Source organism: Fukomys damarensis, unplaced genomic scaffold (genome assembly GCF_012274545.1).
Source record: "Fukomys damarensis isolate Sample0158 unplaced genomic scaffold, DMR_v1.0_HiC HiC_scaffold_3, whole genome shotgun sequence".
Classification (NCBI taxonomy): domain Eukaryota; kingdom Metazoa; phylum Chordata; class Mammalia; order Rodentia; family Bathyergidae; genus Fukomys; species Fukomys damarensis.
The window spans coordinates 3,742,344-3,765,345 of record NW_022900915.1 but is presented as its reverse complement, the minus strand read 5'-3'; positions in this window follow the sequence as shown (position 1 = coordinate 3,765,345).

Genomic DNA, 23,002 nt, shown 5'->3' with positions numbered 1-23,002 from the left:
GAGTCTGAGTTCTTGAGTTAGGAATTCTTGCTGTTCCACCAATGGGTTCAGCAGATGAGTTCACTGGCACTCAGTTGTCCTCTAAGTCAGGATTATTCCTATGGAATCTATTCAACTATGGCAATAATAGGCTAATACTTTGCATTGGAACCCATTAGGGTTAGTTGAGTAATTCCACACCAGAAGACCCTGTTTTGGGTCTCTCTTTAATCTAGGGAGGTAGTGCTCTGCTCTAGTGTAAGCATTATAACAACTCCAGTATTGACTCACACTTAATGTGCACTAAACATATTGGCTGTGTCTCCCTCACTAATAAATAACAACAGCAACCACAGCAACAACATTCAATAGTAATTTTATAGTATCAGCCATTCAAAGCCCAGGGGGTTGGAGAGTTGGGTAATGCCAAGGTGTGTGTATATGTGTGTGGTGGGGGAGAGAAATAGAGAAAAAAGAAGAGAAAAATTTCTAAGTCTTCTGCTCTGTGGTATGGGAAGGAGGCAGTAGGAGAGGAGCAAAGGGTTTTATCAGTGTTAAGTGTGTGTTGTTATATATTTAGAAAGGGATAACAGGGAAGGCTATGCACAAAATTGGTAGTGGGAAATGAGGGTGGGGAAAGGTTCTATGATTGATGTAAATATTAGAGAAAGAGTTTAAGGGAGTCAGTTGAAAAGGTAGAGAGTAGAGAAAAGTAAAATTGAGAATAAAAAAAACAGGACAAAGAGGTCAGACAAGGAGATTAGGGTGAAAGTAGGAGAGGACACAAAGGAACAGAGGAGAGTTCCCTTACCCTCTAAAAACTATGTTGGGAGGGAAAAAAATAAGTGAGTATAGGCAAAATACAGATACACAGACACACTCATAAAAGAGAATAGTGTAAAAGAATGGGTAAATGTTTTGGGAATAATCCATAGAAGAAGGAAAACAGCAAAGAGTAAAAATCAAAGAAGAAAGAAATAAAATTTTTAAAGTACATTAAGAATAAAAATGAGAAAATAATACAGTCAAATAACATAAAAGAAAAATCTCAACTGTTTAGGATTCATGGCTCCTTTCCTCAGGTTTGTGTTAAAGAACAGATCTCCAGTCAGGGTATGTCTTTGTTCATGCTGGAAAACTAAGGGTATTCTGTGCCCAGATTAGTGTGGGCTATAGAGGTCTGTTATCAGTGAGAACAAATCACCAGTGTGAATTTCCATTCTTTGTAGCTTGGGCTAAAATTGGATTTTCTCTGCCAGAGCCAAGTCTGGGTGATCCCAGCCCCTACCTCTCAGAAGAATTTACCCCAATCTGCTGTCCAATTGCTGGCATTCTTCCATGATGGCTGCCCTTCCTTATTCCACTCTGGGAACTTGGCTGTGAAGTGATTGTGGACCACTCTGTGGCCAAAGTTTGAACTCTTTTCCTAAATACAATGGTGACTCCACCAGCTTCTGTGACCCAGGGTGCCATTCCTTAGTCACTTACCAACTGTTGACTTTGGTGATTCCTTGGGAAACAGTGGCTTCAACTGTGTATGATTCTCCTGGTCCAGGTGCTGGTCTCCATTTCTCTATGAGCACAAAAGCAGTTGTTTTCACTGACTCCCAGCAGGCGGCTACACAGCTGATGTCTGAAGCACCATGTCGTCTCCAGTCAGCAACAGTGAGCTGTACCTTCTGTATTACTTAACCCTATGTTCTTCTCTGCCAGTTCTGTCATGGTTCCTGTGTGCCCTCCACTCACTTTGTTTCTTCTCTACGTTTCAAGACTCTGGGCACTATTTCCTGGAGAAGCTGAGTTACTGGCACTTGCTGATCTACCAGTTTTTCGCTGATCCAGCTAACTTTTTTTTTTTTTTAAGTATGTCACTGGACAGAGTTCTTACTCTAGCCTTTGGGTCAAATCACTAAAAAAAATTACCCTCTTTTCTGATATGTAGAGAAAGAAGGGTTTTCTTAAATCAGGCATTCCAGTATATCGTGCACCTGTTGGTTTGTTAGGTCAGGGAGACCTGGTATAATCCCAACAGGTAAAATCTGTTTGTGATTTTATCAGAATTTAAGAATTGCCTTCAATTTTTCTTATAAATATCTTAGCAAGGGAGTAGGACACTGGAACAATTAAAAACTCACGGTTAAACATTAGCCTTCAAAGTGATACATCAGAGCACAGGTAAAGAATTCCTAATTAAGGGTATCCTTGATCCAACTATGGTTATAGATCTAGAGGAGCTTTTCCAGAGAAGTAAGTCAACACATAATGAAGTCATTGAATTGGCTCACCCATAACATCCAGGTACCTAAGGTTCCTCAGAGGATACGGTATTATCCACACACAGGGGCATGGTAGGTTCCCTTGGGCCTCTTGGGAGCAGGAAATGAGGGTTTTGGCTGGCCTGCCTGCTCTCTGAGAGCAGGGACAATCAACCTTTTAGTACCATGAGTCAGGCACATTGGCTGCTCACACTGAGAATCAGGCAGTAGCTTGGTGCAGTTGTGTGCCTAGTGTCAAGACTTCTTGCTCTTAAACAAGAACCTTGTTTGTCCTCGGGTTTTTCCCTTAGACAACTTGTGTGAGCTTAAAGCCAATGGTGACAGCTACAATTTTAGCCTATCTCTTTTGATCCTTCTCCAGATTCCAAATGTTGAGCACAGAAAAAGCCATGTCCAGCAATAGAGTCATAGGTGTCTGGGGTCCCATCTGAAGTTTTTTTTCTTTAAACAAGAAACCCTATCCCTTTGAGAGACAGGTGGAGATGTGAGGATAGGATCATCAAAGATATCACTTCCTCAGGGGCCTTTCTAAATACCTAGTTTCTGGGCTTTTCTTGAGATACAGTATCATAAAGTCTGAACATAGGGGATTTCTTTCCACCTTCTGTGTCGATTTTTTTTTTTTTTTAATTGTGGTAACGGATTGAACTCAGGACCTTGGGCTTGCTAGGCAGGCACAGAACTACTGAGCTAAATCCCTGGCCCAAAACCTCTGTGTTTTATGCAGAAACAGTTTGACTGAAAAATAGTCTCATGATTTAAATTGGCATCCTGTATCCATCTCACTATTTCCTGCTTCATATTGAATTCATACTGTGTTGCGATAGTAGAGAAGCTGCTCCTTTTTTAAATTGACATGGGCAAAACTCTCACATTGATCAAGGCTATGGCCTAAGGTGATGTTGGTGGAGTCTGTGGGGAACGGTTCATGAAGTTTCCCATTGTGCATCTTGGGGCCTATAGAGATAGACAAGTAGATCTCTGTTCCCTAAGATGGTGTCCCATGCAGAAGGAGTAGATCTGATTTGCACTCACAAAGCATCCCTTGTGAGACACTAGAACTCACTAGACAGACCACTCTGTTCAAAGCTAGGATGATGCTGGCATCTTTCATAGAAACAGATGAAAGCTCTACTAAGGGCTTTTGTCTTTATGCGGGGGCCCATTGATTTCTTGGGGACAGGGGTATTGAGTCACTGGATGGCTCTACCTAGCCCATGAGATCAAGGTGGAGTCTCTCAAGGGTTATGCATATGTCCCCTTCAGTAAATTGCCTTCCTCATTCCTAGCAGAGAAAAGATATTTCTCTCTACTCACTTCCAGTTTCTACCAAAATAATCTTTCTTTTCCCCTTTCTTCTGCTCTTGTCCCTACACCCAAGCTCCCGCCCTTCTTTTCTCTGTACTTTATAATACAACAGTCAGAACATTGTTCTCTTTTGCTAACTACCAATAATGTGCCACATTTGAACCTGGTTTATTTTTTTTCAGTATGGTTTTCTTTGTATAACTGGATTAGTTTTATATCAGTTTGCAATTGATACATTACTCTATGGAATATTATTTTTCTATTTGTAAATTGTCATCATAAGAATGATGGCCACAGGTTTAATTTATTTTTCTAATAACATATCATAAAATAGACACCATTTAAAATGTCAAGACAGGAAAAGACCACTACATTTTGGAGTGAAATTAGATAATTTTTAGATCATATACAATCTGATACATCTTATTTATCAGTTGTCTTTTTTGATCCACTATAATATTTTTTTCTTTTAAAAACTATTTGGACATATCTATGCATAATGATTACATTCATCATGGGGAATTAGTACATGCACATAACATATATTAATTCTGTTTTCATTTCTTTCCTCTTTTCTCCCTCACACCCTCCTCCATCCTTCAATCCTCTTGGCTTTTGTAAAAGATCTGTCTCCATGTTTCAGATTATCTGTCTTTTATTTTGCTCTTTAATTATTTACACTTTGGGTTCTTGTATCAGAGAAACCATGTAAAAGTAAAGCTTGTGTGTCTGATCTATTTCAGTGAACATTATCATCTCAAGGTGCATCTCTGATTGAACCCAGGGTCTCATGCCTGCTAAACAAGTGCTTTGCACTGGGCTACATTCCCACTCCTGAACTTTAAATTTTAAAAAATATTATGTATAAAATGTTTGCAAATGAATTAATTTGGGCATCTGCAAGGATCAGGAAAATGTTATTACTTCTTTTTGTACAAGGGTGACTTAGGAAAGATTTGGAGTTAGAAATGGAGTGCTTAGGCAAGTAATATTGTGGAAAAATTTGCCCAGGTGTACATATGAATGATATGGGGATTAGGTTAGTGCCTTGAAAGGAAATTATTTGAAAAAGACCACTAAGATTCAATCCTGTCCCATAAGGCTAAGAATGTTGTTAATTATTCAGTAGAGTGGAGAAGACAACACTTTAGTATGATGTTTGTTGATTGAACCCCTTATTGCATGGGATCCATGAGAAGCTATTGTGATATTTTGTGTCAAAAATTCCAGTGCTTTCACTGAAACTGAGCTCTTTGGCTCAAATTTTGGTAGATTCAATGATAATAGAATACAACAAAACATAAGCCACTCCACTACAGGCCTGAAGAATAGTAATAAATGAAATGCCTGCTTAATAACATTGTCAGTGATATAATGTTACTGCCCCTTGGATGTCAGAACTGGACCTTTTCTGAATTTATTATAATATTCACTGGGGGAAATGCTCGTTCATTACTAGTGTTTAGAGCATCTGGTAAGGTAACCTCTAATTCTGCTTAAATGGAAATCGACAAAGCAGGTACATGTTATTGTGGTTCCTGCAAATTAATCTCCAGGGATGGCTTTTCTGATACAGCATTTCTGAATTATGTGCCAACTTCAGAACAAGGCTTAAACATCAAATGACACTCAATGGTTCAATTGGTGTAAATAAATTTAAGCCACATGAATCTGACACAAATTACTTCATTCTTTTGATGAATTGAGTGCTTGCATGAGACTGCCATGGTCTGAACACTGCTTTATACATTATATTAACCTCACAGATCTACATCCCCTGCTTACGAAAGGAGGTAAATTAGTGGTCATCAGAGGTCCTGATCATAACATTTTAAATAGTTAATATGACCTGGTTCCATTATAGACTTTAGTGAAATATGAAGGTTAAATCAGGAAAGAATCTCCCCTTTAAATCAATAGTCATGCACAATTGGATTATGACAGTTTAATAGGCAAAAAGTATGTTTATTCTATGTCTATGAAACATGAGACTCAAAACTTAAAGCTTTTAGTGAGATCCTTGCTCAGCTCTGTATATGGGCATGCAAAGTATATGGGGAATGGCAACATAAGGTTGATCAAACAGAAATTCACATAGCCTATGTCATCCTTCAAGACTGAGGGCCTCAAAATAAGGGGCATTCAGTGGGTACCGGTTATTGCTCTAGGCCTATCATCACTTTGGATTCTAACAAATCCCCTGTAGAGACTTCTCTAACCAGAAACAATCACCTCATGGAGATGGAATTATCCCCATAAGCAATAAGAACTTATCTAAAGCAAACTTGCAAAACCAGAACTAAGCTAATAATCAACCAGATCGGAGCCCACACAAACAAATCCCTAAAAGTTGGTCTTGTTTCTTTGTTAATAGGCCAGTATGATCTCCATTGTAGCAGTGACTCCTCAGATCCTCAAAGTGAAGTCCTTTCCTATTTTCTCTTTATAACTTTGCCTGATAAATTTGCTAGTGGCTGTCAGTGATTCAACTTGAAATGCTTTTCTGCAATAAGCCACTAAGAACCTGCCTGGCCTGAGCTTAGGTTCTAATCTGTTCTGTAGGTGTGATGACATTACATCTGTAAGTATTTTCTGAATGATACAGAAGAAATAAGCTTGAGATGGACCCAGTGTTGAAACATATTCAGATTACCAATAGTAATTCAACTGTGTTCAGGAGCTGGATTTTTAGTATCAGTGAAGTATGGTCAAGTTCAAGAACAGACTTCTCATGTGTTTTTGAACTCCCGATACTTGTGAAACTCTTTTTGTTATTGTACAAGCGCCAGAGGAATAGCCCAGTTTCCACCGACAGTTATCAAGTAGAATGGAAGGAGATGAAGTAGAAAGACTGAAAATTGTTTTATGCAAAGAGCATGAGGGCAAAACAAGGGGGCACATGGGGAAAAGTCAAGCAATGGAGTTTAGCGAAATTATTGAACACTGAGATGCAATGTCACAAGCAATCTCACATCTAAATGACACAGGAAGTGGTGACCATTGTCATTTGTTTGGGAAAGTTTGCTGGGCTGTAAGGTATGGAGTTGACAGTGCTCACTGAGGTAGCTTTTTGTGTAGTCCAGGACTCAGATGCCAGCTTGATCTATTGCTGCTGGTTCTGCTTACGAACACATTTGTGGAGAATTTAATCTTGATAGGTATTGAGCTAAATACTCAATATATATATATAAAACCTTATTTAGCAGTTCCAAAGGGCCTTCACAATATAGTTCAACATACGTCACCCATTATAAGGATCATAGCCTATGTATACTACTTTCATGAAAGATTAATGAGAGACAAGATAGCAACTTTATTTAATATAAGCTTTATGTGACATGTAGCCTTTAAAAGTAAAAACCTAAAAACTCAAGGCAAATTGTATTTTTATATTTAGGTTCAATGAGAGAGAAGGATTTAGCTCAATGGTTCTGCCACCTGCCTCCCTAGCTCAAGGGCTGGTGTTCGATCCCTGGTACCAAAAAATAAAGTAAAATAAAATAAAAAAAATTTAGGTTCAATGAAGAATAGACAGTCATGAAAAAATGACTAGGGAAAAAGTGTATGAGCTAATGATAATAGACTCTAAGCAGTGGAGGAAGATCCAGCAAGTCTGTCTGCTCAGATTCCTCTGGCCTCTCCATGTGGTATTTCTTCCTCTTGATTATGGGGTAGGACTGTTCTGTAATGAAGATCATTACAAGTGAAAAAGGAATTAAATGATTTTTTAGGCTTTATGATTTGTTTTGGGAGAGTATTCTAATTTGCAGTTCTTGCCTTAGAGGAATTTTGGTTTCTATGATCCACTTGAAGGAAGTAGAAGAAATAGGAAAAGAGGAAGAAAAGGGAAAAGAGGTCTTGTTGCTGAGGCTACTTCCAAGGTCTTCCAGTTCTTTATAGTTCATGCTTAGATGCCATACTGCCATGCTCTGGAGTATTGTTTTCCGAGCACAGCATAGTGATATGTGAAAAGTTGCATGTCGAAAGCCCAGGAAACCAACCTCTACCTTAGTGTTGTAATCAACCATCAGTCACAGGGAATTCACATACCTTTCTAACTGTGAGATTATAATAACAAGATTTAGTGCATCTACTTAGCTATATATGTCTCTAGTTTCTCATTTTTTATGGTTGAGTAGTACTCCATTTTATATATTAAAAAAAACTCCACTTCTTCTTTATCCAGTTTCCAGGTGATGGGCAATTAGGCTAATTCCAAGTTTTAGCAATTACAAACTGTGCTGCTATAAACATGGGTGAATACCTATCCCTGTGATATGACTCTTTTAATTCTTTTGGGAAGATAACCAGCAGAGGAGTAGCTGGGTCAAATAGGACTTCTAATCCTAGTTCTTTGAGGTATCTCCATATTAATTTCCACAGTGGTTGCACCAGTCTGCACTCCACCAATAATGGAGAAGCGTTCCTTTCTCTCCACAGCTCTACCAGCATTTGTTATTGGTTGATTTCTTGATAGCAGCCATTCTTTGTGGGGTGAGGTGGGATCTCAGTGTTATTTTTGTCTGCATCTCTTAATGACCAATGATGTTTAACATTTTTCATGTTTATTTGCTGCTTTTACTTGTTTGTGTGAAAAATGTCTGTTCATTTCAGATGCCCATTTTTGAATCAGGTCTTTATATTTGGGGGGGCCTCATTTTGTGGAGTTCTTTATATATTCTAGATAGGAAGTACATTTAGTGATATAGGTTATTTTTCAAGAGTAGGTAATGTAGCACCTTACAGATAGTGAATACTAAAAATATTTTGAAAATTTTGTTGTGAATATTATGCACACTTTCACTGGAATAAGCCTTTTCAGATTAGAAGACATGTAACGAATCAAAATTGTAGGGCCATCAAAGCCTTATGAATGGATATTTTGAAGTTATCATTTCCCAGGAGAAATGACTCAAGGAAATAAAGCAAATGGCAGCATTGCATTGTTTGTCCTCAAATTTGATAAAGGTTTCTTTTCTGGATCACAAAGAATCAGGTTTGCTTTTTCTCAGAACATCATGAAGATCCCCAGTGAGGATCTTTGCATAATATTTGTTCTGAAATGATTCAACTTGTCTGGAGACAATAAAGGGTCAATTTGTGTCATTTCTAAGGCAGTCTGAAACAGAGAATGATGTACGTTTTCCTCCCATGTCTCTGGCAGCATTCCTTTAGAATTAATATTTTAAATATATTGCAGCAGGATTTTCTGCTATCAAACTTTATATCTTGGGTCAATAGGTGTGTAGTTTTTTTTCTAAGAATATGATCAAATTTCCTGATTAGGCAAAGTTATAAAAGAGATATTTGCATTTATGTTTTCTTTCTTTCTTTTTTTTTTTTTTTTTTTGGTACTGGTGATTGAACTTGGGTCCTTGTGCTTGCAAGGCAGGCCACCGAACCACTGAGCTAAATCCCCGGCCCCTGCATTTCTTTTTGTACTTTTGGGAGGAAATCTTGACTCAACACTCCCGTTAAAATGAGTAGTGTTGATTGTTGAAAGCTAAACTAAAAATCAACAAAATTTAGAATAATGAAGACAACTTCATCAAACTTACTAGTCAAAAATTTACCTTAATCACTAAATTGAGATTATTTCAATTACCAATGGAGAAATTACAGAAGAAAATTTTAGAAGCTCAAAGCATGATACCTGAGCTAGACCCTTGTTTGTGTGTGTGTGTTTTTTTCTTTTTCTTTTTGCACTAAAGTTAATATACTTTTTTTTTTTTTTTTAATGGTACCGGGATGGAATTCAGTATTCACCCTTGTGAGGTGGGCAGCAGATCCACTGAGCTAAATCCATGGCCCATGACATATACTTTTTGGCAAGTTACTTTATCTCCCTACGTTTCTGTTTCCTAATCAATAAAATAAGAAAAATGCTGAGAACTAACATATGTAAAGCACCTGGAAGACTACCAGGGTAGTAATTTTCGTATTGTTAGTGATATACTTCCTGTGTGCTGCTGTTAGGTTTAGGTGTTAAATTTCCAGTTTTCCAATTTTTTCTTCATAATTGTATCAGAATGTGGACCAAAGCTTGAGGAGATTAGGAGTATATGTGCATGTTTCTGCTTATACAATATTTTTCTTTAAGGCGAGTGATTGATTTTATTTCAACAATGTAGTTAGTTTTTTTTTTTTTTTTCAGTTTTTTGAGACAGGATCTCACTATGTAGTTGAGACTGACTTGGAACTCACTATGTAGCCCAGGCTGGTCTTGAACTCACAGTGATGCTCCTGCCTCAGCCTCCTGAGTGCTGGGATTACAGGCATGTGCCACCATGCCCAGATATAATGTAGTTGAGTTTGAATCATCCCTCAACTAATTCAATTTGATGAAAAGCCGAACCATATAGAACGATGTTTTTCATCCAGTGAGAAAATTGGCAGTGGGTAAATTAATATATGAACATATTACAGAGTAAGGATAAAAATGTGTACAGATAGATGAGAAAGTTTACCTAAGAGGACAGTAACTGGAGAGTTCTGGAGTGTTACAGAAGGCATTCTGTGTGTCACTGGAGAGAGAGTTGTGGTATTTTTTTCCTTCTGAGATTTTCCTAGATTTATATATTGCTATTAAAGATATAAATATTTCAGACATTGTTTATACAGCCACCCTGAAAAATGGATAGAATAGTGAGGAAAGCAACAAATAAGCTGCACACCATCAGTTTTGACAGTGCAGGAAAACATGTTCCTAGTACTTTGGTAGAATTCAGATTGCATGAAAAAATAAAAATAGTGCTGAAAAGATGAGTTTTCAAAGCAAATCTTTAGAGATATTTTATACATTAAAATTGACAATGTGTTAGAATGTTTCAATTGATTATTCTGTAATTTATTTCCTATGACCTATCCAAGGGGTGACCAAAGTGCACAAGAAATGTTGAAACAAATGTATCACGGTGAAAGATACATTGACACCCTCCAAATACTTTCCCTGTCTTTGAGCACACTTGTCTCACCATTTGTACCGCTTTCTGAAGCAGTTCTCGAAGTCCCTGTTTCATGTCTTTCCAAGATATGATCAAAATGCGGTGAATATTGCTGCCAAGAGCCGTCTAACTGAAAGGCAGGCTCAAGAAAACATGGTAGCTGGGCCGGGGATTTAGCTCAGCGGTTGGGCGGCCTGCCTCCAAGCGCAAGGACCCAAGTTCGATCCCCAGTACCAAAAACAAAACTAAACAACAGCAACAACAACAAAACATGGTAGTGTGTCCACATCTAGATTATTCTCTAGATCTGCCATTGAGTGACTTCTGGCTCCTCCCCAAAGCAAGCGTGGTCAGACAGGTAACCATTTTGAGTGGATTGAGGACATGGAGGAAGCCACAAAAGTATGACTAGCAATGCTAAAGACAGAGGAACTGCAGAACTACTTGAGAAAGTGGCAAGAGCAGTGGAATATGTGTGTTCAATGTGAGGGGAGGACTATGGAGGAGATGAATGTTAATATATCTTTTACTGTAATAAATTCAAAAATTTAACCATTCATTGTAACTTTTGATCTCATCGTGTAAAAGAGTGCTGGCATTTCTCCCCAAGAACAGGATTTGTTTTATAACTCTATCACTACTGATGGCAAGGTTGTGGGCAAATAACCGGACCTTGAGCCCCAATTTTGGCATTCGTTAAATGAAGGAACCGGAATGCCAGGTGGCTGCATGGGGGGACTGTATAAGTGGGGCTGTTGCCTTTGAAGTAGTAGGCATTCAACATTGGTCGTTATTATCATTCTGAGTGCACCTTCCAATGATCTTTCTATCCTTTCTTTCCTACCTGTTTTACATCTCAAAAGCCATTAAACAAAGTTAAATTCGTTGGAAATGGAAGAACTGCAGCAAATATATCTTGATTTCTAATTATCCGTATCACAGTAAGGAACTTGTGAATGAAAAAAAAAAAAAGGAAAATTTACTTTTGGAGCTCCTCATTGCTCTTATTCCTTGATATATTCTTGAATGTTTTCAAAGGTGATAATCACCTGAAAGGTAAACAAACAGCTGGAAGAGGTGAATACTCCTTGGTTCTCAGAAGAAGGATGGTTAGCAACAGATGTTTACTTATCCTTATATATGTTCATATTTTACATCAGTTTCTTGATAACTATGTGCATTTTTAAAGGAGCATTTTAATTTGCCACAGATGTTTCATGAAAACCATTATTAGCATGAAGAGAAAATGCCTTTGGAAGTAATTGTACAAAGGTTTAATTTTTATTTTGAAGGGAAAATGTGCACATGCAGTAAAAGTAATAAAGGAAAGCTGAATATCCCTTGAGGTATATGAGGCTGAATAAAATCTGCTACATTATGCTTCAATCAGCCGCTTACAAATTTTAATTGTGTAGAGTCTTAATCACAAGGAAAGTACCCTCAGCATAAGCTTTCCTTTGCTGAGGGTTGGGGGAGGAATCCTATTCTTTTTCCAGCTTCTCAGAAAGAATCTTTTCTTATTTCAACATTTTTGGGTATTTCCCATGCTTTCTAACCAGTGACTTTCTGGATGGCTAAGCTGTGTTACACAGATGGAAAGCAAGGTAGTATCAGGGTTTAGAAAATGATACTCACTAGTGTGGTTCTGTGATATGCTGAGTGCTTTAAAGTGAAGACATTGGAAGCACCTCAGAAAATACCTCTGACCTCTATCTGTCTTCTTGTTTTCTTTTTATTGAGTTTATTGGTACATTCTAGTTATACAGTACAGTTACATTCATTACTTTACCTTTATATGTACCTTTACATGACAGGTCTTGGTTCTCATTTTCCCCCTTGTCCCTGCCCTCCCTTCACCCCCTCCTCCCCTCCCCATTTACAAACACTTTATTTCCATTTTTTTCATTTTTTCATATTTTTTCCTTTTCCCTTATTCCCTTTCCCCTACCCTCCCACTTTCCCTAAACCTTTAGCCCTTTTCTTCCTATTTCACATTGTTAATTATCTCATTAGGATCTTGTGTACTATTATAGTTTTTCACACCAGAGAAACTATTCTGTATTTACCCATGTGTGACTTATTTATTTCACTTAGGAGTATATCCTCAAAATGTATCCATTTTCCTATGAATGAATCTACTTTTTCATTCTTTATGGCTGAGTAGTATTCCATTTTACAGAAAAACTGCATCTTCTTTATTCGTTTTCCAACTGATGGGCAAATGGGCTGTTTCCATGTTTCAGCTATAACAAACTGTGCTGCTATAAACGTAGGTACACATATGTCACTGTGATACGATACTTTTAATTCTTTTAGAAAGATACCCAGCAGAGCTATGGCTGGGTCAAGTGGAACCTCTTTTTCCAGCTCTTTGAGGTATCTCCACATTGATTTCAATAGTGGTTGCACCAGTCTGCACTCCCACCAACAATGGAGAAGGGTTCCTTTCTCCCCACAATCCCACCAACATTTGTTATTGGTTGATTTCTTGATAGCAGCCATTCTTTGTGGGGTGAGGTGAAATTTCAGTGTTTTTTTCATCTGCATCTCTAGAATGACCAGTGATGTGGAACATTTTTTCATATATTTATTTGCTGCTTTTACTTCTTTGTCTGAGAAATGTCTGTTCATTTCACATGTCCATTTTTGAATTGGGTCTTTATATTTGGGGGGGCTGATTGTTTTGAGTTCTGTATATATTCTAGATAATAGTACTTTGTTTGAGGAGCAGCTGGTAAAATTTTTTTCCCACATTGTAGGGTGTCTTTTGTTTGTGTTAATGATTTCTTTTACAGTTCAGAAGCTTTTTAATAAGATGAGATCCCACTTGTTGATTCTTTCTGCTAATTCCCATTCTACTGAGGATTTGTTCATGAAGTCTTTTCTTATGCCAATGTCTTTGAGAGTTCTGCCTAATGTATCTTCCAACAAGTTTAGTGTTTCTGTTTTAATATTTAGAAATTTAATCCAGTTGCATTTTAATTTAGTGCATGGTGAGAGATAAGGGTCTAGTTTCAATCTTTGGCAGGTTGAGATCTAGCTTTTCCAACACCATTTATTGAAGAGGCTATTTTTCTTCCAGTGGGTATGGTCAACTCTTTGTCAAAGATGAGGTAGCTGAGCACATGTGGAGTTGTTTTCTGTCTTCCAGTCTGTTCCACTGATCCTCAGGTTTGTTTCTTTGCCAGTAGCATGCTGTTTTTATCACAGTGGCTTTGTAGTATAGTTTCAAATTGCTAATTGTTATACCCGCTGCCATGTGTCTGTTGCCTAGGATGGCTTTTGCTATTCTAGGTCTCTTATGGTTCCAAATGAATTTTTGGATTGTTTTGTCTAGTTGTGGGAAATATAGTGTTGGAATTTCAACTGGCATTACATTGAAATCTGTACAGCAGTTTTGATAGTATGTCCATTTTCACTATGTTGATTCTTCCTACCCAAGAGCACGGGATATCTTTCCATTTTCTTATATCCTCTTCAATCTCTTTTTTTCAAAATGTTGTAGTTTTCAGTATAGAGGTCTTTTGCTTCTTTTGTTAGGTTGATTCCTAGATACTTCATTTTTTTGCATGTTATTGTGAAGGGAATTGTTTCACTAATTTCTCTCTCAGTGAGTCTGTTATTTGTGTACAAGAAGGCTACTGATTTTTGGATATTGACCTTGTATCCTGCTATACTGGTAAAAGTGTCAATTAAGTCTAGAAATCTTTTGGTGGAGTTTTTTGGATATTCAATGTAGAGTATCATATCATCATGAAATAATGACAGTTTAACTTCTTCCTTTCCTATCTTTATTGCTTTAATTCCCTTCTCTTGTCTAATTGCCATGGCTAATGTTTCCAGAACTATATCGAAGAGGAGTGATGATAGTGAGCATCCTTGCCTTGTTCCTGATTTTAACGTGAAGATTTTCAGTTTTTGTCCATTTAATATGATGTTGGCTGTTGTTTTCTCATAGATAGCCTTTATTAAATTGAGATATAGACCTTCTATTCCAATTTTCTGCAGGGTTTTTATCATGAATGGGTGTTGAATTTTGTCAATGCTTTTTCTGCATCTATCGAGAGGATCATGTGCTTTTTTCCCTGACTCTGTTAATATAGTGTATTACATTTATTGACTTAAGTATGTTGAACCATTCTTGCATCTCTGGAATAAATACAACTTGGTCAGGATGTATGATATTCTTGATGATCCTCTGTATTCTATTTGCTAGTATCTTATTGAGAATTTTTTCATCTATATTCATTAAGGAGATTGGCCTGTAGTTCTCTTTTTTAGTTGCATCTTTCCCTGGTTTGGGAATCAAAGTGATACTTGCTTCCAGAAATGAATTTGGAAGTATTGCTTCCCTTTCAATTTCATTGAAATGTTTGAAGAGTAGTGGCAGTAGTTCTTCTCTAAATGTCTTGTAAAATTCAGCAGTGAATGTATCAGGACTTGTGCTTTTTTTGTTGGTAAATTTTTAATTATATTTTCAATTTCCCTGATTGTAATTGAGGTGTCTAAAATGCTTTTATCTTCTTTGTTCAACTTTGGTAGTTCATAAGTATCTAGAAATCTGTCCATTTCTTCTGCGTTTTCCATTTTATTAGAGTACAGGTTTTCAAAGAAGGTAAAAATGATCCTCTGGATTTCTGTTAGATCTATTGTGACTTTACCTTTTTCACTCCTGATTGCATGGACCTGAGCCTTTTATTTCCTTTTTTTGATAAGCTTTGCTAAGGGTTTATAATTTTATTTATTCTTTCAAAAAACAAACTCTTCAATTCATTTATTTTTTGTATCTTTTTTTAGCTTCCATTGCATTGATTTCTGCTCTAAACTATAATTTCCTCTCTTTTTTGAGCTTTGGGTTTTTCTTGCTCTTATTTTTCTAGGAGTCTAAGATTCATTGTTAGGTTGTTAATTAAGCTCACTCTGTTTTCCTAGTGTGGGCATTCAGTGCTATGAATTTTCCAAGTAGAACTGCTTTTGTTGTGTTTCATAGATTTCTGTATTTTGTATTGGCGTTTTTGTTTATAAAATTGTCTGATTTCTTCTTTAATTTCCTCTGTGATCCATTGATTGTTCAGGAGAGTGTTGTTCAATTTCCATGTGTTTGTGAAGTTCCTACGGTTTCTTATGCTATTGATCTCCAGCTTTATTGCACTATCTGATAATATATAGGGAATAACTTTGATTCTTTTGCATTTATTCAAACCTGTTCTGTGAGCTATTATGTGACCTATCTTGGAGAATGACCCATGTGCAGCCAAAAAGAATGTATATTTTGATTTTGTGGGGTGAAACACTCTATAGATATCAAATAAGTCTATGCATTCAAAAGCTTGGTTGAGTTCTAGTATTTCATTATTGATTTTTTGCCTAGATGATCCGTCTATTTGTGATAATGGTGTATTTAGATTCCCCCACTACAATTGTATTAGTGGTTATTTGGTTTTTCATGTTATTTAATATTTCTTTTATATAGTTGGGGGCATTCATATTTGGTGCATATATGTTTATGATTGTCATCTCTTCCTCTTGAATTGTTCCCTTTACAAGTATGTAGTGGCCTTCTTTGTCTCTCTTAATGAGTTTTGGTTTGAAATTTACTTGTCTTTGAATAAGATTCCTACCCCTGCTTTTTCTGGGATCTTTTTGCATGGAGGATTATTTTCCATCCTTTCACTTTCAGACTATGGACTTCTTTTTGCACTAGATGTGTTTCTTGTATACAACATATTGTTGGATTTTGCTTCTCAATGCATTCTGCCAGTCTATTTCTCTTGCTTGGTGACTTGGGGCCATTGACATTGATGGTTATCACTGATATGTACTGACTTATTATTGTCATGTTATTGTCCTTTTGTTGACTCTTTTTAATTTTTCCCCCATCTCCTTTTAGTTTCTTGCCTTGACTACTTGGTGTGTGCTCTGCTGGGCCTCATGGTGTTGTGATCTTCATTGTCTTTTTCTAGGATATTTAGAATTTCTTTTAGTGCTGGTTTGGTATTCATGAAGTTTCTCAGGTGTCCTTTGTCATGGAAGTATCTTATTTCCCCATCCATTTTGAAAGAGTTTTGCAGGGTACATCAATCAATCTAGGTTGGTGTTTGTTTTCTTTTAGTACTTGAAATACCTCACTCCAGGCTCTCCTTGACCTGAGGGTTTGTGTTGAAAAGTCTGCTGTGATTCCCATGGGCTTTCCTTTGCATATGATTTGTTTCTTTTGTCTTACTGCTTGTAGTATTTTTTTCTTCTGTTGTGTTTCTGGGATCTTGATTATTGTATATCTAGGTGTAAATTATTTTTTATTGTGGCTAGTTGGAATCCTATATGCCTCACTTTTGTGTATGTCAAATTCTTCCCTTCTGTTTGGGAAGTTTTCTGTCATTAATTCTGTGAACAGCTTTTTTTTTTTTTTAAAGTCATTTGCATTTTCTCCTGCTACTTCATGGATTCCTATCAGTCTTATGTTATTCTTCTTTGCAGCATCTAGGAGTTGTTGGATCAATTTCTCATGATCCCTTACTGTTTTTAAGAGACCTCTCTTTTCACAGTCGCTGACTGGGATCCTATCTTCTATCTCTGAGATTCTATCTTTGCCTTCTTTTATTCTGTTGCATACACTTTCAATAGAGTTTTTAATCTCCTGGATATCTGTTTGAATCTGTTTAATGATTCCAGTTCTTTCCTATGTTGGGTGTTCATTGTTTCCATTTCTTTCTTTTTCTGGGCCTTTATGGCTTGTATCATGGTCCTGAGCTCATCTATTTTTTTGTCAGTTTCTGTTCTAGAGTCTTGAATCATGGTTTTCATTTTGCTCACCATCTCTATGGTTAAATGGGAAATTATTTCTGTTTTGAATTTTCCTAGAGCCTGATAGATCTGTTTTGTTACTTCCTGTGCTGTGAATTCTGAGTGTCCTGGTAGTTCACTATCAGACTTTTCATCCTTCTTTGCCCTATTTGCCATTGGTGAACTGGAAGTCTATCTTTGTGTCTTGGTTAAGTGTTTTCTCATTTTTTTTTTTTTTTTTTTTTTTTTTTTTTTTTTTTTTTTGCTGCTGGGCTGTCCTTGATTCAATCTCTGGGTTATTAAATCATCCTGATATCACTGCATTTTAGCTTTTGATTCTCTAATGACTCATAGATATTTTCATTTTCACAATATCAGAGGAAACAACTTGTCAAATGAATCCCTATCCTTTATCCCAATTGATACAATCAGTAACACAATAGGATCAATCTCTACTTGCAAATTGACCACTGTGATAGTCATTAATCTATCACCCTTAAACCATGTGAATCAAATTAAAATCAAGAAGCAGCCCAAAATATGTTTGTATTGAACAAACTCCTCAACATAGCATATTTACCAGTTAGGATGGGGGCCTAGACAGAGTTATGACAAGAAGAGTAAATAAGTAAAAGAACTGAAGAAGGTTTCAAGTGAAGCCAGAGGACAAAGAATGACCACACAATCTTTAGGAAACTGTTAAACTCAAAAGGGATAGACAGAGTACAAGTATAAGGACAAGAATATTTCCCCTTAACAGCAATAGGGAAGGGCTCTCTTTCCCTTGAAACTACTGACCCTTGAGTGAGGCACAATGATAGAAGTAAAGGACATTAAGAAAAAAGAAAAAATGATAAAAGAAGAAATCTGAGTCAGGGAAGGAGCAGGAACAGCAAGGGAGATGAGGGACAATATGGTGAAGCAAGTGACTGAGTTGGTGAAAGAGGACAGAAAAAAGAATTTACAGAGTGGAATGAGGAAAAGAAATAAAAGGACAAGAGAATGACTTTGAAGGACCTCTTTTAGACTATATCTGTGCTGTCATAATACACATTGTGTGCAGCCTTGTGCAGAACCGAATCCCTCATCTTAGCTAGCTGATGGTAGACCCCTGCAATGAAGACTGACCTCAGGCCACAAGGCCCAAATTGAGCTCCCTGACCTCCTGCAGGGTTGAACTCCAGACAGTTCTACTACAGATTCCCCCACCCTTTCTTTAAAAATGTTCAAATTTGGGAGCTCAGAAAATTACCCTTTATAACCAGCTGTGCTTCTGCAGAGTGGGTCCAAGGACTGGCACAATCAGGAGGTCTGAGAGCAGGGGAGGGGGTGCCCAGCATCACCCGCATGGCTACCCTCCTGGTTCTGGAGCAGCAATGGCAATACTCGCAAGGGGGGGCATGGCTACCTGGACCCGTGGACTGGGCCCAGGCAGGCTGGAGGGAGATCTGATGTCCAAGCTGCTTTCCTGAATCTCCTCTATCTGTCTTCTGACCTTCTGTCTCTGCCTGAAAGAAGTCATGGAAATCAGAATTCCTCTTCCCACAGCATGTCATAAAAACTAACATTCTGCTAACCTTTTTCTGCCTTTCTGTGTAGATTTCCCAAAAGAAATTCTGTGACTTACTTTGTCTCATAGTAGGACATAGGACCCTTGTTCCAGAGAGGTCCTGCCCCCTACACAGAGAGGTCAGAAGGAATCTGGGTCCTCTTCCTTTATTCAATTACCATTAGCTCAGACCACTTTTTTCTAATCACATTTCTGTATGGCTGTTCATTATTCTTTGAATGTAAGTATAAAAGTAGTTTTCCCTGAGCTTTTTAGTTTTTATTTCTGGAAGCACCTATGTTGTTTAAAACTTAAACTAAATAATTTGTTACACTTTCTATTGAGTATAGGCTGTGACCCTTATAACATGTGAGAAAAGGTATCACACATTCCTGACCCCCTCGCAGTATCTAAAGCAAAGGAAGTTATTTTTTAAACTGCAAAATGTCTCCAAACTCACTACATCCAATCCCTTACCACATGTGCAGACTATGCCCTGAACTCTTGTTTGATCCATAGTCTGACTCCACAAACTTGCACAAGCCCTTCTGTCCTGCCCATTCCTCCCACTCTCTCAAGTGTCAGACTGATAGATACACCATTTTCCTTTCTGAAAATACACTGCACGTTGGAATAAAATTGAAATCTGATTTTATTTTTACACTTTCAGTTTCAATCAAGTGAGCTACATAGTGTGATGACATTAGTCAGTGATTTTATGGAGTTTTGATTTTAAGTTTTCATATATCCTCAAGTTTTTGTTGGGTTTGGGATGAACTGAGGACCCAGAAGATGAGGAGAACCAGTGAAGCTATCTGTCCTTGAACCAGGAGCAATACAAATTAACCAGGCAGTTCAGCGAAGTATCTTTTGGGTCAGTTCAGGCACCAATACTGTTGTTCCATGTCTCTTCCTACATCTTTGCAAGGTAAATCCTCATAGTGAATTGTTGTGTTTCTAGTGTTTCTCCCAATATATATTAGACAATGACTATATTCCTTGCTAGAACAGGGTCCCTTCTTTTGTCTGAATTCCTCCAAAACCAAAGGAAAATGGAGATTACAGCACAGGAAGCATTTTGCAACAGGATTTGCTTATTATTTTAAAAAGATAGCTTTAATTGAGATATATTTTTAATATCTGAGTACATATGTGAAACCACTAGTACAATCAAGATAATGAACACAGTGGTTAAATGGTTACTTCTAGAAATCTCTTCCTGCTGTAGTTGGGTAGGAATAACTTATAAGGATCTATATAGTAGGATAACTAAGGTTGACAACAGTCATTTATTTAAAAAAAGTGAATAGGATTTTGAATGCTCTTGGCATAAAAAAATGATAAATGCTCGAGATGATGGATGTGCCAATTCCCTTATCTGATCATTACACATGTATTTATGTCACTGCTAGCATACCACCAGCAACAACAGCACATCCTTTTGTAAGAAATGCTGCTTTTATTGAGGTCCATTGGACTCCTATGGTAGTATAATCAAGTAAAAAGCTCACTGTCAAATACTGCCAAACATACTAAACTAAACTACTTTGAGTATGAATGATTACAAATAACAAAAGATTTAAAACCCAAGACCTGCAGATGTTGAAAGCAAGAGATAAAGAATTTAGAAAAAAGACCTGTTGATCCTGGCTTCTCTGTTAACTACATGTTATTTAGAAGATAAACAATTGAAATATAAAGAAATAAGTAGGTTGAAAGTTTAAAAATATGAAACTAATCATAAAATTACTGCAGAAGGGAGTGTTTCAGATTCCTCTGAAGCTTTTGCACTATCCTAGATTTGTGTATGTGTGTGTGTGTGTGTGTGAGAGAGAGAGAGAGAGAGAGAGAGAGAGAGAGAGAAATGATACTTCTCAGGATAAAAAAGTATTTGTGGAGCTCACATAGGCAGTGACTGTCTCATATTCCTAACAGCCTGAATGAAGAAGTCTTACAATATGCAGAAGCATATTGGGAAGCATACTCAGAAAAGTAGTGTCAAAGTGGTATAGCCAAGGCCAGCCTAGAGTAAATGTTCAGCCAGTTTAACAGGGCTTCATTAAAGGCTAGAACATATTGAACTGCATTTCAGAGGAAAAACTAAAAAACTAAAAAACTAAAAAAAAAAAAAATTAAAGAAATAAAACCCCAACACTCAAAGACAGCAAGTCAGGTATCTGCTATCTAATAAAAAGCTATATCTGGGTGTGGTGGCATGCACATATAATCCTAGCATTCCTGGAAGGGTGAGGCAAGAGGATCACAACTCTGAGACCAGCCTGGTCAACTAAGCAAGACCTTTCTAAATTAAATAAATAAATAAATAAAGCAAGCCAGGTTTATATCTCACTGTGTGGGGAAGTGTTATTTAACATTTAAAGAGAACCAGGAAAATATTACCCATAAAGGAGGAAAATCAATAAAAAATAAACAAGCTTAGAGTAAATACAGATTTTGGAGTTGGAAAGCCATTAAAATGGCTATAATAGATATATGTCAGAAGTATGAAAAAGTAGAGAATATATGGTTATAAAGATAGAGATGAAAGATATTAAAAAGATTTAAAACTTGTCTAAGTGGAAAAGTACACTGGAACACAACATTAAACATCTCAAAATCGGGCTGGGGATTTAGCTCAGTGGTTCTTCTGACTGCATTGCAAGTGCAAGGACCTGAGGTCAATCCCTGGTATCATAAAAAAAAAAATCTCAAAATAATATATATGTAAGCTTGAAGACTTGTTACTAGAAACTGTACAAACTAGATGAGAGTGAGTTATGGAACAACTTCAAAGAGCCCAATAAGTGTTTAATTGGAGTCTCAGAGAAGAGGATAAAAAGGATATACATAGAAATGTTTGAAGAAGTACAGAGTACTGTTTTTCCATATTTGATAAAAACTATTAATATATAGACTCTAGATCCACTGACCTTACTCACAAGAAATGTGAAGAAAGTCATGCTCACACCGTAATCAAATTGCTTAGCAATTTGAGACCAATCTTAAACACAACTGAAGTGCAGGAGAAAAAACACTTTAAATATGGATGAACAAGAATGATAGCAGATTTCCTGTTAGGAACAACACAAGACTGAAAAAATCAAGGCAATGTTTTTAAAACACTTAAAAAAATAATTCTATTGAAGGGAAGGAAGGAATAAGGGAAAAAAGAATCAAGAAACAGGGCTGGGGATTTAGCTCAGTGGTTCTGCTGCCTGCCTCCCCAGTACTAAAGGGGGTTATATATTGCACAGGCACAGATTCCCTATCATGAATGTGATCATTATATATATCTGAACTACACCAATTTTTTACAAACCAAATTTTGTACATCCTGAAGTAATTCATAAGATTAATAAAAAATCCTAAATAGAATTTATTAAAAATCCAGTATTATAAGAAATCTTCAAGAAAGCCCTTCATGAAGAAGGAAAATGATGCTAGCTATAAACCTGAATGTATACAAAGGAAGAAAGAGCACAAAAAAATGATAGTCATATAGGTAAGTATAAAGTAATGTTATAAAAACTATAATGGTAACTGTTTAGAGTAAAAATTGATTGGAATCTTATAAAAATGAGCAGAAATACAATATCAGAAATGGCAATGCATGGGGAAAATGAAGGTATACTAAATACAGTACACCTGAAGTGCTATATTACTTAAAAATAGTGCTGAGATAAAGATATCGTGTCTGCCATTCAGTAATTTTGAGACAAAGGATGAAAGAAAATGTGACTGCAGTCCATAAAAAACTATTAAGCATAATGTCTTCAAAGCTTACAGGCTAACTTTTATTGTTCTACTGAAGAAAACACAGTCACTTTTTTGCTATAAAAATGAAGTAGGAAAATGAATTATGAATGTGGATTATGTGGACTACTGAATTTTCCCATTGATGTGGAGAATATATTTATGCTGTATTTATATTTAGGGTTCTTAAGGGGAAAAGAGGCATTTAAAAATGTATGTATTTTACCTTTTGTGGTTAGTCTGTAGCTGTAGACTAAACAGATTAAAGTTTTAAGGGTAAGCGCCGTAGTTTACGTGTTCTCATCCTGGCACATTTGTAAACCATGAATAAACTTCTACAGAAAACAGAATGAGTTGATGAAGCTATCCTATCAGATTGAAAACTATATTTTAAATATTTTAGAAGGAAA